This window comes from Callorhinus ursinus, unplaced genomic scaffold, assembly GCF_003265705.2.
Source record: "Callorhinus ursinus isolate GAN/ISIS: 27379988/994484 unplaced genomic scaffold, GSC_fseal_2.0 scaffold4, whole genome shotgun sequence".
NCBI classification, from domain to species: domain Eukaryota; kingdom Metazoa; phylum Chordata; class Mammalia; order Carnivora; family Otariidae; genus Callorhinus; species Callorhinus ursinus.
In genome coordinates this window covers 66,486,747-66,504,148 of record NW_027397066.1, presented here as the reverse complement: position 1 = coordinate 66,504,148, position 17,402 = coordinate 66,486,747, and the positions used below count along the sequence as shown (strand labels likewise).

The window sequence follows — 17,402 nt, the reverse complement described above, 5'->3', positions numbered from 1 at the left end:
GGACTGGAAGAAGGTCTAGCTAGAGGGTTCCTTCAGGTATTGCAGAGAGAAATGTATGGCATGGAGGGGGGTAGAGTGAGGAGGTCCTCACATCGGAGCTGGGGTTCCTTCATGGATGGGACTCAAGCAAGTCTTAACCTTGAGGGACTCACAGATCACTTTGAGAGTGTGATGAAAGATAAAGTTACTCTCTTCAGAAACATACACCACCGGCTAACCCCAGAACATTTAGCACATACTCTGAAGAGATTCTAGATTACAATTAAGTTTTTGTTGTTTTAACTAGATAGACGACGCTCGCATTCGTTCAGGTAAGGTCCCTGGTCTCAAGAAGCTCACCGTCTAGTAGCCAAGAGAAAACAGTAACAATAAATCAATATACACATAGGTAAGCAGGATTGCAAGAGTTGTGGGGGAAGGGAGCATTCTGGAATGTTGCAACGGATGAAAAGAGATGGGCGTGGTACGGAGGCCCCCCAAAGGAACTGCGGTCGGTCGTCCTAAGGCGGGTTGATAAAGGAGGTGCTACTGTGGGAGCCCCGCAAGGCTGCGGTTGGAGTAGAAGGCCATAGGGCGCGTGCGGTAAAAATGGCATCGCTCCACGCTGCTGCCCCAGGTCACTGACGTGGTGCCACTGGTAGGCTGAGGTAGGGGGCGGGGGGTATAGCTATTAAAATGTGATGAGTACAGTTTTATCACAGACTCCGACGAGACACGGGGAAGAGAGCAGGCTGGCGCTGGGAGGGCGGCCTTGGAGTCCGCTGCGCCCCGCCAGGGTCAGAAGTTGGCCCGGTGTTTGTTCTGCCCGAGGAAAGAAAACCGCGGGAGAGCGCTGAGTGGCGGAGAACTACATTCAGCCAGTGGGCATGAAAATGACTTTTAGAGGCTATGTGCAAAAACCCTAGGTGTGTGGACAGAAGGGAGCCAGCCAGAAGGTTACAACAGGTCAAGAATAAATAACCACCAGGCGGAGGATCCCAGATTCTGTCCTTCCTTTTGTTGGGTGAGGAGCGCCAGGCACACGCGTCCACAAAGGCTTTGGAAAGAAGCGGTTCGGCAGTCCCCACGCGGCTCCAGTCCCGGGTAACTATTAGGGGCCCCGAGGGGTGCCAGCAGCTGGAGTCTCGGGGGGGGTGCCGGGGGGCTCAGCTCTCAGGGCCTCGCGGCGGGGACCCCAGAATAAGTCGGGGGCGGGCCGCGGTGCGGCGGGCGGGGGCGGGCGAGCGAGCAGATCCCACCCCTTCCTGAAGGAAGCGCCCTCCTCGCCGCCGCTGCCGCCGCCGCCGCCGCTGCCGCAGGTCACGGCCCCGCGAGGCGACCGCGGCCCAGCCGCACCGGAGCAGGTAGGCGCGGCGTCCGCGGCGCCCCCTCCTCCGCCCGGGCCGCCGGGCAGCCAGGGGGCGTCGGGCCCGGCTCCGCGCCCAGACCGGAGGCGGAGACCTGAGGCGGCGGGCGCTGCAGCGGGACTCGGGGCGGCGGGGTCCTCCCGGCTGTGGGGCGGGGGGGGCATGCTCCGCGCTGCCCCAGCCCCGGAGCGCCCCGGGCGCGGATCCACCCGCCCGAGCCCCCGCGAGCGAGGCGCGGGGGTCTGGCAGCGCCCAGTGGTCCCCGCCGGCTCTCCCCCGCGCGTGAGCGCCGAGCCGCCGCGCCTCGGTCCCCGCCGCCGCCGCCGCAGTGCTGTCCGCCGAGCCCCTGCGCCGCCCGCCGGCTGCGGCTCCGTCCGGCCCTTTGACAGGTGTCCCCACCCGCCGCCCCATCCGGATACCCCGGCCTTCTGTTGTCGGGTGGACTCTGGTCGGAAGCGACCCCAAATTTGGCCTCCCGGTCTCTCTGCCACTCGCTGTTCACTTTACCGTTAGCCAAGTCAGGCTGGCTCGGGAAAGGAGGGATCCGGGAAGGAGGCACCAACTTGCCTGGCCCTGTGCATCGCCCTCCACTCTAAATGAACAGTCTTGCTTTTCTCTCCTGGGGGCACGCTGAGAAAGACGTGGGGTTTTCTGTTTCTCCGCGGAGGCAGTGGTGGGGGGCGGGAGGGGGCGGCGGTTACCGAGGCCGTTTGGTCATCCATTGCAATAAAAAAGTGATTAGCTTTGGATTATGGAGAAAGACCTCGTTTAGTGGTTTTCTCCTCCTTTAATGAATCAAATCGAGAATGTTTTTCCCATTTTAAATTCATGTTCCTTTTCTCTCTACTCATCCCTCTTGTCCGTTCACCCCTACCTCCAGAGCACTTTATTATATCCCGAACACTTCGCTGATTTTGTCAGGTTTATTCCGGTCAGACTGTCACAGCTGAGCCAGGATTTTGACTGCAAATGTGAGAACATAGCCAGTTGGGGTGGAAGCCTTTCCTTGAGTGAACCCATTCTGACTTACTACTTGCGAGGTCTTGTTTGGGAACTAAATATACTAATGATATGTTTAAAAAAAAAAAAAGGGTATTGGATCCATTACAGTAACGAGCCAGACGGTAATATTAATAAGTTTCTGCTTCTTCATTTCTCTGCTTGAATCAAAGGCAAGTTTTTTATAATGCAGGGCTGTAACACCATCCTGGGCTGCAGTTCGTCAAAAAGATAGGCGAATGTGAATATATAAACTCCGTGATAGCAGTTAATAAGTTGACCTACTTAAAGTTTTCGAGAAAAAATTGTTAGGCTCATATATGTGATATTTGCAGATCAAAGAATTTTAGTCTCAGCTCTCATGCATTAAATCCCAAACTTTTTTTTCTATGTGTCCTAGAGATACCATGTTTCTAAGATTAGCTATAGCTGTCATCTCTTAACTAGAAATGTGAGTTTAATCTTCAAAGCATAGCATAGGAATTTTAATGGTGTGTCCTTCATTTATACATTATTTGGTAAATGTTTTGCGAGCTCCCCAAGTTGGAAGCTCAAAAACTGGACGTGGTAAATAAAAGGATAAAGAAATTTTGCTAACAATGATAACTACTTGGTAGATGTTATGACATTGAACGAACATATTAAAGGATTTGGAAAGTGCATGTTTATTAAGTCTGCCATTAGCAGAAGGCAATCTGTTTGGATTATTTAAATTGATGTTAAAGTGCCTTTATAGCAATTGCTTAATTCACGTATTTCTCATCAAATGCCTTTTACAGATTGCTTTGTGGAGGAAATAGTTTGCTCTATGGAATAATTTTTTGTATGAACACAATAATGCCTAATGTTTAGGCTTTGTTCTAAAATTACCACAATCATGCGTACAATGACCTTGCAGGGGTTTCTGTGCTTACTTTACCTGCTGTGTGATCATCATCAGGGACAGCACTTTGTTTTACACTCTTGTCTGTGCCCCTGCTTTGTTTCCCCAGTGACCTAAGCACACCTCTGCAGTACAATGGCTAGATTAGCAGGGCAGCCTGCAGCCATGAAAGAGGAAAAGCTAGCTGGCCCCTGCAATTTTAGCCATTTGCTTTCACTATAATCTGGCCACTAGGGATCATTTCAAGTAACCAATTAAGCAAGACAGACACTGACAGGATAATGTATTACCTCTCAGTTTTCCCCTCCACCAGAAGAATATGCAGCCCTCAGAATCCACACTACAGTGCTAATTAGGTTCTGTGAGGCTCAAATAAGATTTGTGCTAAAGTTCTCAAAAATGTGATACAAACACCAAGTGTTACTGAATCTGGGTCTACATTCATGACAAGGCTAGGAACACAGTCGGGTGGGTAATAAATGTTTTCCTTATCCTAAGGTTAACAACAGAAATGCATCCCTACTTATTTTAACTGCAGACTTTTCTTCCTGGATCTGATGGTGCCTTGTGTCCTGATGGTTTTTCATAGATTGTTCTAAGTACTTTCAAACTAGCTTATAAGTTCATAGAACTTTAACAAGTTGTTGTTATCACCAAATATCACTTCCTGGCATGGTTGGATTTTGAAAGATGGCTTGTGGCAATGGAAGGTCTTAATGCAAAGAGATTTTAGACAAGCCAGTTGGAATGGTAGTTTGAGATAATAATGGAATCTTTGGGTACTAGCCTTCAAATATCAACCTCACTGCAGTTAAAGTCAAGCCAGCTCTGCTGAGTTGGGTTTGGAACTCTTTTACCAAGTAAGAAATTAGCATTTTTCTTTTAGTATCTGTAAATGGCCTTTCTCTATATTAGTGCTGTCCATTAAAACTTTCTATAGTTCCATAATTTGTCCAAGGTGCTAGCCACAAGCCAAATGTGGCTTTTGAGCACTTGAAATATGCCTGCTACAACTGAGAGATTCAATTTTAATTTTTATGTAATTTAAATTAATTTAAATAGCCACATGGGACTAGGGGCTATCATGCTGGACAGTGTGGCTCTAAATTGTCTTTACCTGTTTCCTGTAGAGATAACATTTGATGGCAATTCTTTTTTTATTTTAAGATTTTATTTATTTATTTATTTATTTATAGAGCATGAGTTGGGGGGGGGGGCGCAGTGGTAGAAGGAGAGAGAGAATCCCAAGCAGACTCTGCACTAAGCACAGAGCCCGACTTGGGGCTTGATCTCACAACCCTGAGATCATGACCTGAGCCAAAATCAAGAGTTGGATGCTTAAGTGACTGAGCCACCCAGGTGCCCCTGATGGCAATTATTCTTTAGAAGAAAGTGGAAATAGGCATTGATAGAACCAGGAATTCAGATTTCACTCTGTCATCCTGTTGTTACAAAAAACCACTAGCATTTACTCTAAAGCTGAAGTTCCATTCCACTCTAAAAATAAAGTTTCCCTTTTTAATTTATATATATTTGCTAGCCACAAAAATAAACATTGCCCAGAGTTGTTTAGATGCTTGGCCCCATGAGTCTGTTCTTGAACTTCCTTGAATTTGGCTCTCTTGCACATTATAGAATCATTTACTCTTAAAGTCAGCTTCTGCACTTTTAAATTTTTCAGGGGGAGGGATATTTGAAGAGAGGTAGAAGGTGGGGGTGATACACAATCATTCCCCCTTCCAATCCCCATTCCTCTCTAACAGTTACAGAAACTGCCTCAAGGAGTGGCTGAAGCCACTTGGGGATGCTTGCATAAATTTAAGAAATGTTCCATATAATCCTTTTTTTTTTTTTTGAGATTTACACAGTAACATGGTAAAGCCTCTAAGAGGAGATACATATACTTGTTTAACTTTTTTATTGTTTCCAAAAATTTTTCATACAACCCTTACAGTGCTTTTCAAACCATGTGTCCTGAGTCATGGAATTGATTTAAAAGGTTAGGGTCAGCGTTTTTTTGTTTGTTTGTTTGTTTAATGAAGTGGAATATATAGTAGAATAGGAATTCTCACTATGCATCCCTCTTAGTGGGGGCTGCTAGTGATTGATGAAATTTTTGGTTCTCCCATGTATGGCAAATACAAGGCCACAGGGAGGGTGGTGATTAAAAGCACTACATTAACAGGACCCTTGGGTTCACATCCTGACTCTGCACTGCCCAGTCCATAGATAGTGAGGACTTTATAATCAGGGTCATTATTTGTAGTATTATTATATAAGTGTATATGTGTCTCTTAGATCATGATATAAAATACTGCCTCTGAGACGGCTTGGGACCCACTTTGGGGAAACACTGATCTAAGACCTGTGTAATCACAAATAATAACCAGCAAATCATTGAGTACTTCCCAAGGGCTCCCCACTGAATGCTTTACATGGATTATATTGTTTCTCTCGACAGTCCTGTGAGCCCTGCCACAATCCCACAGTACCTCCATCCCAGGAAGTCAGAGTGGCAGGATCTGAGCTCCAGGCAGTCTGGTGCCAGATCCCACGAGTTCAGCCACCTCACCTTCCACATTGCAGTGTGACAGTGATACACAGAGGGATCTCTGCAGACCTGTGAGGCTCATTGTATAGCCTTGCACAAGTGTAGAAACGAGCAGACCACAGCTGTTTTCTGTGTAAGATGAATCCTGGTGGGTTGAGAGGGGAGTCACTGCATTATATTTAGGCTAGCAGAGACCTCGCAGCTGCCAGCCTCTGGCCTCTGAAAGTGAACGCCCTGGGTCAGGAAGCCTGGGGACCAAAGAAACCCAAATGACCCTGAGACTGACTACAAATTGTACAGGCTTCCTTCCCTCCTAACCACTTGCTAACTTCTGCACACTGCTTTGTAGCAAATCATCACAAATGGTCTAAATAGATAAGGTCCATCCCATAAATCTCCCACTTTTTACTACATTCTAAATTGTCTTTCACAATCACTCTTTGCCTGTAAGTGCTTCATGATATGTATGTATTTTTATATGTAATTGACATATAACATTGTATTGGTTCCAGATGTACAACATAATAATTAGATATTTGCATATATTGCAAAAGGACTAAGTCAGTCCATTTAACATCCCTCACATTTGGTTCCAGATTTTTTTCTTGTGATGAGAACTTTCGAGATCCACTCTCTTAGCAACCTTCAAATACACAATACAGTATTATTAACTATAGTCACCATGCTACATTATATCCCCAAGACTTTTTCATAACTGGAAGTTTGTACCTTTTGATTTAATTTTTAATATAATAAATGGAAAACAATGTTGTTTTAAGAATTTTATGTACAGGGGCTCCTGGATGGCTTAGTAGGTTAAGTGTCTGGCTTCAGCTCAGGTCATGATCCCAGGACCCTGGGATCAAGTCCCGCATCAGGCTCCCTGCTCAGCCGAGAGTCTGCTTCTCCCTCTCCCTCTGTCTGCCGCTCCCCCTGCTTGTGCTCTCTCTCTGTGTCAAATAAATAAATAAAATCCTTTAAAAAAAAAAAAAAGAATTTTATGTACAAGGAGGGTCTTAAAATTGAGGCTGGAACTCTTCCCCCCCCCCCCCCAGTGCAATATAGAAAGTAAAACCAAATTCATTTTGGAAGTAGATTTCAGTTTTCCCTAAAGGTCAAACTAAATATGAGTGATCACACGTCCATAGACTTCGTCAGGTAGAATAGAAGAGGCAACAGCTTGTCATCATGGTTACTTTTCTTCTTTAAAAACTACAGTATGTCCTTGAGACATTCAGATTTCGTTCAAGGCTGCAGAGGCCTCCACCTCTGGAGACAGTGATACAGACTCTACCTGTGGAGTACAAAGGAGTCCGGTGAAGTGTCTTTGAAAAAGCGTTGAAAGTCGTGTAATACTTTTAGGCAAGTGTAGACAAAGCTTAAGAAGCAACTGTGATTAACTATGACAGTAGAGGAAATTAGCCTGTAGTTTAAATGGTGTTATTTAACTCTGCAGTAATTATAATGAATTATAGTTTTCAACTGAATGTAAACATAAATGTCTCCAAAAATAGCATAGCCTTACTGTTCATCAAACATTTCATTTATTAACAAAGTAGACTTTTTCCTGTTTTTTTTTACACTTATAATGACTTAGCTGCCAAAGAAATATTTTAAATGGTAATAATTGGAAGTTTTAAAGCATAAATTAAAACTGTATATAGCCGAGGGGCACCTGGATGGCTCAGTTGGTAGAGCATGTAATGGTTCATCTGGGGATTGTGAGTTCAAGCCCCATGTTGGGGGTAGAGATTACCTTAAAAAAAGGGGGGGGCTTCTGGGTGGCTCAGTTGGTTAAGCGTCCGGCTCTTGGTCTCAGCTCAGGTCTTGATCTCAGGGTCATGAGTTCAAGCCCTGTGTTGGGCTCCACACCGGGTATGGAGCCCAGTTTAAAAACAAAAAAAACAGAGGCACATGGGTGGCTCAGTCGGTTAAGCGTCTGCCTTTGGCTCATGTCATGATCCTCGGGGTCTTGAGATGGAGCCCCACGTTAGGCTTCCTGCTCAGTGGGGAGTCTGCTTCTCCCTCTCCTTCTGCTCCTCCCCCACCCCCACTCATGCTCTTTCTCTCTCTCAAATAAATAAATACAGTCTTTAAAAACAAAAAACAAAAGCAAAAGACAAACAAAAACAAAAAAAAAAGAAAAAAACTGTACATAGCCAAAATGGACATTATAGTATTTAAACTGGTCTGATTAATAAAACAAGTCTTTCAAATTATCTTTCATTCTATTGATTCATGAGTGAAAAGTGTTAAAATTAAGAAATATTGATACCACTATAAAGCATTTATAGAAATATTTTTTACTGCACTTGGAGTGTGTATAAATTAGAATTAGAATTCTGTAATGTAATTGTCCTGGTATTTCTAGTGGAAATATATCTCCTGGAATTCCTAAATTCTACTTTTCACAAAAACTTGAAGGGTATTTACATAGAAACACTAGTAACTAAAATATACCTACATGCAGTGGCAGGAATATTAACTTATGGGTGACAGTTTTTCTTTCTTGTGGTATTATGTTCCCACATGTCCTAGACTTATGTCATTTTGAAAAATTTTCCAGTCTTGTCAGTGACAGCACAGTGTTCACAAGAACAATATTTGTCACCCTGTAATTTTAACAGCTAATAGAATTGTTCCTGAATAAGCTGATTCTTTTTTCTGTGACATTTGATTGGTGTTTTTCCATTTTAATTTGAGCTTATATGTGACATAAAAATTGATGTATATGAAAAGGGGTGGGTTGCCATTTGTATACCAAAATTTTGATTTTCTATGTATGCATGTAAAAATAAAGACAAAGTTTTTCCATTAACTGATTTGGGGAAAGAATACCGTTGTGATCAAATAGTGGCACATGGTGATCTTTTAAGATCAGGCCGTTGAACAAAGTGAGTGTTTACTTACAGGGCCATAAATTTGGCAGTTCAGCAATGGTGTTCTTTATTAGCTATTGGACAATATTTGTGCCATCCTTAGCATGGTCACTCACCCAGAGTAACTTTTTTTTCTTCACTGTTACTTCCTCCTTATTCATTACACGGGTTTTAACTCATTTCATCACATGGGAAATGAAAGAGGATTGTTCTGGATGATAACTGCTGAGCGTTTCTAAGAGCTAAAAAAAGCCTTAGGAAGTTAGATAATTTATTTCTTAGAGTCTTGGCATGACCACAGTCATCACAGAAAGATGATGTGTAGACTCCATTCTACTTTTAGCCTATGAATATTTTACACCAGTTCTTGACATACTGTCTATCCAGGCTGACTTCACAGGACTCTGATGTTGAACCTAGGCTCACTTCAGTTTCAAGTATCTCCTGGTTTGCTTGCTTGTGGCACATTTACCTTGTCTTTCCAATTAAATCATTGTTTCTTTGCATGTAGAAATTATATTATGTAAATTTTTTTGTATCCCACGGGGTTGTCTGGGGAGGAAGGTTGGCAAACTATTTTGTAAATAAAGTCTTATTGGAACACAGCCCTGTCCATTGGTTGCATATTCCCTGTGACTGCTTCTACACTACCACCACAGGGTCAAGTAGTTCAAACAGCCCATCTGGCCCATGACACTGAAAATCTCTACTATCCGGTTCTGTATAGGGAAAGTTTATCAACCCCTGTTCATGTGATACTCTTCTTATGGCATCCTTGAAGAAAATGTGGGGAAAAATGGCCTATTACAAATTATATATAGTGAATTGCTCCCTGTAAGAGCAGATTTCAACATCTGAATGACTAAATGAGTGACTAATATCTTCTCTCTTCCTATTGCACTATCCATTGGCTGTGAAAGAAGGTGTCATCAGCATAGGCTTAGGTATCTTACAGACCTGGCTCACTAGCTGTGTAACCTTGAATAAGTCACTTAATCCTTTTCCAGCTGTTATAGGTACTGTGGTACCTATTGTTGGGAGGCAATTCTCCGTGCATCCCATGCAGTTTGACCGGTCTTTACAAAGAGAGGCACTGGCTGCACTTTTGTCCTGGGTTGTCTTTTCAAGCATGTTTGTGTAGTATACAGTCTTGGATGATAGAGGTAGTGTTGTCCTCAGAAGCAAGGGTCAGGCATGCTTCCATCTAGTATAACAGATGTGAGTTGCCCCAGGTCGGAGCCCCTCTCCAGGAATGCTCCTGTGTGTGCAGTTGTCACGTGGCCCTCTTTGTGACACCCTCCAGGCATTGGAGCTGGAGGACTGCTATAAGAAAATGCTAATACTCTGGCTACTGCTATTGCCGAGAGTAATAAAGTTCTTTTCCCTGTCCCAGGAGCCCTGGGTCTTCTGCCAGCATCCATGAAACTGTGGCAGGATGACTTGTGCAAATAGCATAAAATCCCAGACTTTTCCAGTTCTCAGACACCTATTCTGTGGGGTTTTTATGAAACTTGAATAAGGTAATGAATAGAAGACATTTAACACAGTGCCTGGCAGACAGTAAGTACCCAGTAAATGTTAGCTATTAATTATTATCTAGCTGGCTATTGACTCTGATGTGTGAAGGGGAGTCCCAGTTTTGTGTGTCCAACTTATATCTTAAGATAGTGGTTTTTCAAATTGTAGGTCACCAGGGCTATGAAAACAGTGAAGTAGATTAATTTTTCTAATGAAACAGAAATTACAATATAATGGAATAATAAAGAAAATATCCAAGTGCAGAATTTATAGTAAGGATAAATATTGATTTGTAAAACATTTCATTTCAATTATATACATATGTATATGTATATTTGATTGTGATATAAAGTATTTTTTTTAAGATTTTATTTATTTACTTGACAGAGAGAGACACAGCAAGAGAGGGAACACAAGCGGGGGGAGTGGGAGAGGGAGAAGCCGGCTTCCCACTGAGCAGGGAGCCCGATGCGATGCGGGGCTCAATCCCAGGACCCCGGGACCACGACCTGAGCTGAAGGCAGACACTTACCTGAGTCACCCAGGTGCCCCTGGATTGTGAAATAAAGTATTTTTGTTTACTGTCAGTCACAGTCAAAAAAGTTGGAAAGCCACTCCTGCCCTAATACATATATGGAACTATTCAGAAGAACTGTTGTTGATGAGAACATAGAATTCCTGTCTTCATTCTTATTCTGGAAAAGGGGTATAAAGGGCCACTCTCACTCATCAAGGTGTGGCTGCTGAGAAGGAATGACCGGAAGTTCAGTTTGTTTTTACAAACCTTTTGCCCATGATTAGCAGAAAATGAATATAGCCACAGGTTATTTTCAGAAGAAAGGGCTTTGTTGTTGTTCGCATTTGCCAGTAGAACTTTCTACGGTAATGGAAATGTTCTGTTTCCGCAAGGTGCAATACAGTAGCCAGTCTCTATTGAGCACTTGAATGTGCAACTGAGGAACTGAATTTTTAATTAAAATTTAAAAAATTTGGATTAATTTAAATTTCAATAGCCACGTGGGGGCTCTTGGACAGCGCCATTTTATTTAGATTGAACACAAAGTTGTGCTTTCCTCCAGTACAGTTAACTGTGTGGTTTGGCTTCGGGTACTGCCCCAAGGTGCAGCTCCCTTCCACTGGGTGGTTCAAACAACCACTGACCCTTGCCCATGGCCAGCCTGGGCGGACATTGGGGTGAAGACATGCTGGAGGAGCAGCTACCTTGGACAGCGCCACGGGCCAGGAGAAAATGTCAGGTTGCTGGGAGTAGAGATTCTCAACCCTGGCTGTGCAGTAGAGTCCTCTGAAGAGCTGTAAAAATCCAGGCTGCACTTCAGACCAAAGCAGACATTTTTAAAATGTTCCCGGGGTGCTTTTTCATTTTGCCGGCTGGGCAGCATCACCGGCTGGCAAGACAGGCTTGACCATAGTCGGATGGGCAGGAGAATGGGCACATGAAAGACAGTGGACCCCTCTCTTATCTTAAACATAAAGACTCCAACTTATCTTTGGTGTTGAGAGCTGAGCTGTTTCCTACCTGGTTGCCCTTGCAGCAGAAGTCCCCTTGCTCAGTGAGCCAAAGTGCAAATTTGTGTATGACAAAATTGAGCTTCAAAGAAGGAAAAATACAGGCTCTTACTGACCTGATTCACGTGTGCAGTACTTTTCCATTTATATATCCAGCAAACGTTTATAGACGCCCTCCTGTGTGTTTGAGATAAGCCATGCTTGCTCAGTCTAGTAGGGGAGACCGACATATAAATCGTTATCATACAGTAGAGTAAGCATAATATGAAGAGAAAAACCACTGGGTGCCTTGAGAGCACCCACGAGGGGGTAGCTATCCTGGATAGAAGAGGGGAGACGTCAGGGGGTTTCCAAAAGACACTAACACGCAAGTTGAGTCTTGTAGGATCAGAAGGAGTAGTCATATGAAGAAGGGGAAAATGAACAAAAGAACAGATACAGCCTGGGAGGAGGCCCTGGCGTACATTTTCTATCCCTCCAAGACTGAACCCCATAAGAGGGCTCCTTCCTGAGGGAGACCCTCACTGCAGTTGTAGCAAACCTCCTGGGATATCCTTATCCTAACTGGGCTTTATCATTTATTCATTCACTCATTTATACATTCATTCAACAAGTGTGATTTATTGGGGCCCCTGGGTGGCTCAGTCGTTAAGCGTCTGCCTTCAGCTCAGGTCGTGATCCCAGGGTCCTGCGATCAAGGTCCACATCAGGCTCCCTGCTCAGCAGGAAGCCTGCTTTTCCCTCTGCCACTCCCCTTGCTTGTGTTTCCTCTCTTGCTGTGTCTCTGTCAAATAAATAAAATCTTAGAAAAAAACAACAAGTGTGATTTATTGAGGTGTTACTATATGCAGATATCATCTAGATGTCGGTGATAGAGCAGTGAACAAAACAGACAGCATTCCTGCCCTCAGGGAGCTTTATATTCTATTGGAGGAGACCAACTAGAAACAGATAAATAAGGAAATAGTATAGTGTGTGGCAAATGTGTTATGGAGGAAAAGAAATCGTGGTAAAGAATTTGGAGAAGGTGCTCTGAGAACTAGAAGTCTCATAGCATGCTATCTCTCTGCAAACTTAATAGCATTTCTCACCACCTTTCTGAAACTGGACCTGGGTCCTGCAGTCATTCTCTTTCCTTTGTTCAAGCCTGGCCATCCACCGATGTCCATAACCCTGTGACCTCCTACCTCTTCTACCATCTAACTGTGTCAACAAGACCTCTTGCACCCACCTCCCTTATCCCCATATATTGTGTCTTGTGTTTTCATGCCTTCTTAATGTTTTCACTTCTGGTCCTCTGTTGATTCCCCCCATTCTTTTCCTCTGCACCCCAGGGAATCCATGGTTAATAAACCCCTTGACCTTTTGGCTGACCGCTCTCTCGCTCTTCTGTATGGGACACTGCATTGGAAGGCGTGTGTCATCACCCACTTTAAGGCCAAATGTGGTAAATCACCTTGCACCCTTTCTCAGCACTGCTCTCTATCCAGCTCCCGTCACTTCATTCATTTCTTGAGGAGCTGAGGACCTGACTCCACATCTCCTCTGTCTCCCCAACTCTCGTCATAACCCTTGGCAATGGCACCATCCTGGATCATCTGACCATAAATCTGGCCTCAAAATCCACTGGACCTTTTTAATAAGTTCACCTCCAACTAAACCGTAGCTGTTTGCTCCCACCCCTCCACCCAAATTCTTGTCCAGTTGGTACTTTTTCACCTCAGAAATTTTAACCTTTGGTGTACCATTCTCTAGCATCACTATATATCCTTCCAGCTGCCCCATTCCCTACTCCCTCCACCTCATTGACTTCATTGAGGTGTCCAGTCCCTTGACTTCCTTCAACTGCCCCAGCTCTTCCTTATATAGGCAAATACAGTCGTGTCCATCTTCATGTCCTTTCCTCAGAGGATGTGGTATCCATTTTTCCCCATATTTAAGGCCAGCCTATTACCTGAACCCCGAATGCCATCTCCTCTTGCTTGTTTCAGGACCTTTGCTCTGTTAATATTCCTCTCTCCTCTGTGGCACTATATCTCTGCCCTTTACCGGCCCCTCCCATTAGCCAAGCACTCGCAGGTTACTTCCATAAAAATAACTTTCTTACGTTAAGTAAATTAAGATAGGTCACTCCAAGAACACTATACAGTAATCTGGAATATTGATGGGAGATATACTGATATGAGATTTCATGTGAGATATATCTCACATGGAAAGATGATCACAAAAATAAGTTCAAAGGCATTAAGACAGATTTATTAACTGATTTTCTTTTTAAAATTTATTTCTCTATATTTTAATTTTTGTAGTAGAATACACATAATATAAAATTATCATCTTAACCAATTTTAAGTATACAGTCAGTGGTGTTACATTTATTCACAGTGTTGTGCACCCAATCTCCAAAACTTTTTATCTTGCAAAACTGAAACTGTACCATTAAACAACTTCCCCTTTCCCCCTCCTTCCCCAGTCCCTGCAACCACCATTCTGCCTTCTCTGTGAATTTGACTAGTCTAGGTACCTCATGTAAGTGGGATCCTGCAGTATTTGTCTTTTTATGATTGGCTTATTTCACTTAGCATAATGTCCTGAAGGTTTCACCATGTAGGATGTGGTGGAATTTCCTTCCTTTCTTAAGGTTGAGTATTATTACCTTGTATGTATATACCCCATTTTTAAATGATTCCATTCTTGAAGTTATTATTAGTATAAACACACACACACACGTAGAAAAGATTGTATATCAAAATGTTAACAGTGGTTCTCTCTCAATTGTGGAATTCTGAATACTTTTCATCTTTTTCCTGATCTGTACCTTCTAAAGTATTTACAGTGAGCACACTTCCCTGCAGTAAAAGCCAGAGGAGACCGGCCTTCAGTGGCTCTTCATCAGCTACAGTGGAGTCACGCCCATGATTGGCACCTGCCCTCCCCCCATCCCCCAGCTCATCTGTCATCACTCTGCTCTGAGCACCACAAAGCCCTGCTTCCTGTATACACAGTGGTTGGATGCCTTGGAGCCCCTAGGCCTCCACATCCCTGCAGACTCAGCCCACGGTCATTTCCTCCTTGCTTGCCCACCCTCTGCCCTCAGTGCCAGGTCAGTTCCTCCCTGAGGAGCTCCCTAATTCCCCATACCAGTCTCTGGTGCTGCACTTCTTTCCTGATTAACTATGAGCTGCTTGGGGGCAGGGACTCTGCCTTTCTCTGTGTATTCTCAGCAGTTAGCACAGAGCCTGGCAAACAAGCTGAGCAGCGTGGGGAGCCTCTGGTCACTCAGAGGGGCTGGATCACAGGATGCTGAGAAATGAGGTTGGAAAAGTAGATGGAAGACTTGCCCTGAGGCCCTTTTTCCACTACCCGCTGCTGCCCCTGGCATGAACAATGTAAAGATTTAAAAATACTTTACATTTTACTAAAAATAAATTTGATTTTCTAAAAGATTTTATGTATTTATTGGAGAGAGAGAGATAGCAAGAGACAGCAGGGAGGAGAGAGAGAAGTAGACTCCCCGCTGAGCAGGGAACCCGATTTGGGGCTCGATCCCAGGACCCTGGGATCATGACCTGAGCCAAAGGCAGATGCTTAACCAACTGAGCCACCCAGGCGCCCCTACATTTGATTTTTAAAATCACTGAAAGACACTACATTTTTATCTTAATAACACTGGTGAACTCTAGCCCGTGTCCTTGGTCACACTGACAGTGCCCGGTCTCCTATGGTGTTGGGCTCATAATGCATGTTTGGTAAATCCCTGTTAATCTCCTTGATAACCCTACTAGCTCCCTATGACCAAACCTCTCTTCCTTCAATTCAGCTGTTTTGACAAGCTGGAACAGGAGTTATTTAGAGGCATGGGAGGCCTTTATTATCACCCCCCACACGTCATAGGATAGTGACTAGCAGCCTACGCTACGTGTATGATTGATCCTGATCAAGACCCTTTGGAGAAATAAAGAAGTAAAAAGATGTACTACTGGCATGGCTTTGAGCACCCTGGTGAGTAGAAACAGCTAATGAATGCTTGCTTGCTGCCCTTGATCCTGCCAGCTACACTGGACTGGCAGCTAACATCATAATGTGAGTAATAGTTGTTCACACGGAGGAGCCATCATGGGCCACACACAGTTGGTAAAACCCATTTCAGGGGCACCTGGGTGGCTCAGTCGTTAAACATCTGCCTTCCGCTCAGGTCATCATCCCAGGGTCCTGGGATCGAGCCTGGCATCCGGCCCGCTGCTCCACGGGAAGCCTGCTTCTCCCTCTCCCACTCCCCTTACTTGTGTTCCCTCTCTCGCTGTGTCTCTCTCTGTCAAATAAATAAATAAAATCTTTAAACACACACACACACACACACACACACACACACACACACATTTCATAGGCTCGTACAGTTAGGTAGTTTTGGATGGTTCCCTTCCATTTAATGGAGGATTCTAGGTCTCCTTTAGGGGACGTGAAAGGGGCAGAAGGGAAAATGAAAAGTAGTTTTAATTACCGGGGAACTTAATCAGTTGGTGCCATCTTCAGCTTCTCCACCCACAGGGATTTATATTGGTTTTTCTTAAGGAAAGTGGCCCAGTGTGAGTGATTCACCCAAAGCACCTGAAATAATTTTAGCAAAAATTATTAACAGTAGGACACTTAGTGTTTGAAATGATACATTTTTCAACTGTTGAACCAATGTTTTGTTCATTGGCCTGTTTGCATCAGAATCACAGTGGCTTCCTTTAACGTTTCCTTCTTACCAAGACCAGGTTCTGCTGAAAGCTTGGCCAGACTGGATAGCCCTGTTGTCTTGTTTCCTTTTATTTTTGCTCAGTGGGCCACCAAAAGGAAGTTAGCGCATTATGCAGAATAAGCATTAGACTTGGAGATGTTAATTGTCTTCAAGTCCGAACCTCCCTCTCTACTGGCTGAATGCTTGGATGAGTTACTTAATTTATGGAAGCTTCGAGTTTCTGTTGTTCATTAGTAAAATGTGGATTTAGTATTTGTCTGCCTTGCTGACTAGACTGCAAGCTTCTGCACAGTAGGGGTTGTGGCTCAGCCATCCTTAGAAGCTCAGTACATGGGACGAGGCCTGGCAGGCAGGAATTCTGCAAATATTTGTCGAGCAAATCAGATTCCTCTTACTTACTCACCTCATAGGTTGTTTCGAAGAGCAGGTGGGACGTGCAGCAGTAGAGTGTAGTGTTGAGAGCAAAGCCTCTGGAGTCAGCCCCCTGGGTCCCGGTCCTGGCCCCAGCATTCCCAGCATTCCCAGCATTCCCAGCAGCGTGACGTCAGGCAGCTTACTATCCTGTGTGCGTCTGTGAAAGCACGTGCAGGGGCCTTCCTCCTAGGGTTGTTGAGTACTAGCTGGGCCTGGCAGTCAGAGGGTCAGGACTCTACACATACCAGCTCTTGGTATGACGTGTGAAAAGCTCTTCAAATTGCTGCTCAGGTGAAGGTGACCTTTTCTTCAGTGAGGTCTTGCCAAGTATTGGATGCTCTGAAATACTCTCAGTAGTGTGTCTTTCCCTATCGTATCGAGTGGTGATTCCACTCTGTTTCACGTTCTCTAAAGCCCAGGTAGGGTGCCTTTCACGTGGGCCCTTTAATCAAGACACTCATGCTCACCCTGATATAAAATATAAGGTTCAGAGAAGGCCCAACCTTGGACTGCCCAGGCCTAGACCTGCTGCCTGCCCCTT

General features: G+C 44.4%; 1 protein-coding gene across 8 annotated transcripts in view; it reads left to right on the top strand.

Moving 5' to 3' along the window:
• Positions 1-711: 711 nt before the first annotated feature.
• Positions 712-17,402, top strand: part of TMEM150C (transmembrane protein 150C) — a 68,443-nt gene continuing 51,752 nt past the window's right edge. For 3 of the 8 annotated variants that reach the window (XM_073891836.1, XM_073891833.1, XM_073891837.1), the window contains exon 1: positions 1,245-1,343. The gene's annotated coding sequence lies outside the window, so the exon portion shown is untranslated. Of the gene's footprint in view, positions 1,084-1,225; positions 1,344-17,402 lie in introns of those variants that run through there. The other 5 variants (XM_073891838.1, XM_073891835.1, XM_025887757.2 and 2 more) reach the window with 4 other exon arrangements.